Source organism: Salvia hispanica, chromosome 2 (genome assembly GCF_023119035.1).
Source record: "Salvia hispanica cultivar TCC Black 2014 chromosome 2, UniMelb_Shisp_WGS_1.0, whole genome shotgun sequence".
Lineage (NCBI taxonomy): Eukaryota > Viridiplantae > Streptophyta > Magnoliopsida > Lamiales > Lamiaceae > Salvia > Salvia hispanica.
In genome coordinates, this window is record NC_062966.1 from 1382678 (window position 1) to 1387011 (window position 4334).

The 4334-nt window shown below is 43.0% G+C and overlaps 1 long non-coding RNA gene across 1 annotated transcript; it reads left to right on the plus strand.

Moving 5' to 3' along the window:
* Positions 1-1050: 1050 nt before the first annotated feature.
* LOC125203321 lies at positions 1051-2508 on the plus strand. The gene is made up of 3 exons (XR_007173343.1): positions 1051-1542; positions 1648-1746; positions 1837-2508. It is a non-coding gene; the product is annotated as an uncharacterized LOC125203321 (long non-coding RNA).
* The last annotated feature ends 1826 nt before the right edge of the window (positions 2509-4334 follow it).

Sequence of the window (4334 nt, forward strand, 5' to 3'; positions counted from 1 at the left end):
CACTGTGGCCGGGCGTTTTGTGCAAAGCCGCGGTTTAAGAAGAACGCACGGTCGGGCGTTTCGTTACTTAAAATCGCCCGGCCGAGCGATTTGCTCGCAATGCTGATTTTCTTCTATTTTTCGCCCCGGGTATAAATAGGACCTAGGGTTCGACTCCAGCATACTTTCCACACACCCCAAAAGCAGTTTCCACTCTTCAGAGCCAATTGAAGTGACGAAGAGTCAGTTCATCAACAAGTTTGAAGACGAAGTCGATTTGCCCATTCAATTCATCTTTGGGAGTATCTTCATTAGTTTTCCTATGTTTAATTCACTTTCTATAGATTTCTCTTGTGAATTTGCATTGAATATGAGTAGCTAAATCGTTTGTAGAGTTTTGGTGAATACTACAATGAATACTTTTGATTAATTCAAGGACTTTTGATTACCTTTGCTCTTGTGATTTTTTTGTTTCGGTCTAGTGCTTTTTCAATCCAATTGCTTAGCTACCAATTGAGTTTGTTGACCTAGTTATGAGTAATCGAGAGATACCTAATTAGGATTGATAAAAGAATGAACAACACCTAGGTAATTTGCATTCGAGAGAAGGAATTCTAGAGTGAGGGCTTGAGCCTTTTGTTTTAAGGAGTTAATTGTGAAATATTAGAAGGAGACTTCATTATTAATGGTTAATCAACTAGATAAGTGCATTCGAGAGAGGGCTTAGTCTAGACTAGCGGCTTTCCTAGTAATCCTAGAGACTTCAAATGGGTAATCGAAATTGTTGAGTTGTTCACATCGTGTACGTTGTAGTTGGATCCAAGGCTCTACCTAGTTCTCTTATTTGAAACTCATCTTTTGTTACGTGCTTTTATCTTGTTTATGTTTAATTATTTTTCAAAATCAAAACCAAACTTTCCGAATTCTATAGATAGTAGTCAAAATCGGTTCGTGGTACTTGAGTTGCACAATTTGTCTCCGTGGATACGATACGCGTACTTGTTTATTGCTACACTAGCCCCGTACACTTGCGGGTAATTCTCGTGTTTAAAATAAATCGAGTCAGGCGTAGGTGGCTCGGTCGATGGTGATTGCGGCTGATGCTCTTCCTCCGCCGCCGGTTCTACTTCCATTCCTTGCTTGTCGGGCTTTCTTCATCTCCTCCCACCATCCCGGGAAACCATGGATGTGGAAGCATGTTTTTTTTGTGTGCTTCTTGCCTCCACAATGGCTGCAAACTAACTTGTATTTGTCTTCCTCCCTCCGGTTGGTGAAGTTCCTCGGTAGTTGGTGGCTCTGGGTGATGGCCGGTCGATTTCTGTCGATTACTGCAAGTCCGACTCCGATTCCGGTCACTTTGGGTTCTGGATTCATGAGTTTGTTGTTTATGGATTCCCTCCTAACCAAACCGTAAGCTTTGTGAGCTGTTGGTATTGGTTCCATGTTTAAGATCTCTCTTTTGACCTTATCGTATCAATCGTCAAGTGCCCAGATGAACTGGTAGAGCCGGTGCTTATGTGTATTCCGGTTGTATTTCTCGATGCTTGAGGGAGTATCCATTGGGTTTGGATCTTGTCTGTCAATAGAGATCCATAAGTCTTGGAATTTTTGCCATAGACTTTCTAGTGACATATCTCCTTGTCTCATGTTGTATGCTTGCCTGTGCAGGTTCGAAACATGGAATTGATCGGCACCGCTTCCGTATGTAGTGGCCAGACCGTCCCATAGGTCTCGGGCCGTTTCGTACTGGGAAACCTCATTCACGAGGTTGGCATCGATGGCGCCGCTTCCGTATGTAGTGGCCAGACCGTCCCATAGGTCTCGGGCCGTTTCGTACTGGGAAACCTCATTCACGAGGCTGGCATCGATGTTTCCGATGATCCAGTTGAAGCAACAATGGTCTCGTTGTTCCCATCGTGCGTGACTTGGGTCAGTCGGTAGGGGCGGGTCTAAAACTCCAGAAATGTGAGATGTCAAGCCCTTCCCATCGATTTCCCTCCTCATCAGTTTTGCCCACAACGGGTAGTTTTCTCCGTTGAGTTTTTCACTAACATGGACTTCTCCAAATGATTCTGTTTGAGGAGGAGGCTGGTGTGTTGCCTTCTGAGACATACTCATTCTCATAAGCTCTTGGAATTGTTCGGCTGTGAGGGTTATAGGTTGGTTGGTGATTGAGAGATTTTCTGTTTCAGAATCTGACATTCTGTTTGTTTGGTTGTTTTGGCAGGAAAAAGGTCGGGAAAGGTATTCGAGATTATGTGATATTTTTCTGAGTCTCAAGCCCGAGTAAACCCGCTCTGATGCCATCTTAAAGATGGTAATCGAGAGGGGCGAGATATGTAGGACATTTTATATTTGATAGAGAGAATTTAGGAGTGGAGAATGTTTTGTATTTCCTTGAATTATTTTATAGATGCAAATCTCCCCAATATTTATAGGGGGATTTGAGACTCTTCAGTGCACTCATTTAATGTGCTTGGAACAATGCATAGCATGGGAACACCACAAGAATAACTAAAGTTCTAGGAACTCTATTCTAATAAATGTAGTGTGGCTAATTATGTTTCTTGTTCCTTTTGACAGTTTTCAGACCGCCTTTGAATTTGGAAGTGGTATGTGTGATAGGGTCTCGAGTTAGCAAATCTCGCCGAAGATCATCTTTAATATCATATCTTTTATTTTAGTTAGTTATTTGATTTACATATCTTTTGTAATCTTTTTATTTATTTATTTTGCTTGCTTGGCAAGATAGGTTTTAGAGTTTAGAATTCTATAAATAATAAAATTCTCTATCATTTTGATTCATTGAGAATTAAGAAATTCTTTTCTCATTCTTGTTCCAAAATCCTAGAACTTCAACTAGGAAATTATCGATTTCTTTTGGTTCAATCTTCGCATTTCGCGTGCTCTACAAGTCGCTCGATAGGGAACTTAAACCCTATCAATTGGTGCTTCCATTGTTTACTCTTCCTCCATCAAATCAATTACTCCCAAAACATCAAATTCTCATGGAAACAAAACTCACGCCAATCTTTCTTCCACTTATTTTCCCAACCCCAACTTGTCTGATGGCAACGGAAGTAGTCGCTTACGATACCCCACCTCCGTTGCATGAATATTCCTACCAGGTTCACAGGAGAATAGAGGAATCCCTCGCCAAGCTCACAACTGCCATTACCGTTGCGAGACCGAAGGAGCCGCCGGACCAGCAGTCAGCGGAGCTGCCTCTTCCGCCGTCGGTCACAAAATCACCGCTGGGTATCAAACCTTGGGTCGTGCCACGCCTCCACCTCGAGCCACCACGTTTCGACGGAGAGAATGCCCCAGATTGGATCTGTAGGATCCAAAAGTGCTATAATCACCACTACACACCACTAGATGATCGTCTTTATCTTACGCAATATCTCTTCGATCACCCAGCATCAGATTGGAGAGAATATTGGGTGGAAAATAACAAAGGAAAGGGTTGGGATGACTTCTTGCTAGCCGTTAAGCAGCGATTTGATCCCGATTTATATGACTACGTCGGTCGATTGGCTACTCTCAGGCAAACTTCTACTGTCGAAGCCTATCAAGCATCGTTCAAATCATTGCTACAAAAGGCTTCGCACATCGGGGAGGCGACGCTATCCTCTTTGTTCATTGCGGGCCTCAAACCCCCACTGAAACAGGTAGTACTGATGCGACGGCCTAGCACACTCAAGGAAACTTTCGCCATCGCACAGCAATTAGAACAGTGGCAACCCAATTGCACAACAGCGTTTCCTGTCGTGAACCAGGAGCCAATCGCCTGCCACCGCAGCAAAAGGAGGAGGTCACACAAGAGGTATTTGCTCCGAAATTCTCTGAAGAGGCAGTTTCATGTGTGGTTGAGAAGAATATGTTAGATGTTCTGCCTTCAATTGTTGACAATCAATTTGTTGCTCGTCCTTTGAACGCGGAGTCTAGCAATATTTTTGCTAATGGGAGTAGTTCAAATTCAATTGTGTGTGATGGGAATATGGGATCGGCAAATTGTGGTGTTTCTAATGAACTTGGTTTTGATCAATGGATGCAATAAGAGATGTTGATCAATTCCTTGGATTTGGTAGCCCAAAGTTTTATTCTGGGTGGAGTTTTGATGCTGAATTGCCACTTCCAAACTGCAATAGGGGCGACGGCAAATTTCCGGTTGAGGCTCGGCATATTCGGGATATTTCTAGCGAGGCAATAGGTGTTCCTGTGGTTTATAATGATAATCACACGGAGACAAATTTTTATGAACAGGCAGTTGCGATAGATTCCTTAGCCACTGCACAATCTAATCTTGATGATGCTGCAACAATTTGCCTCATGAAAGAGATGGTGTTCGCTAT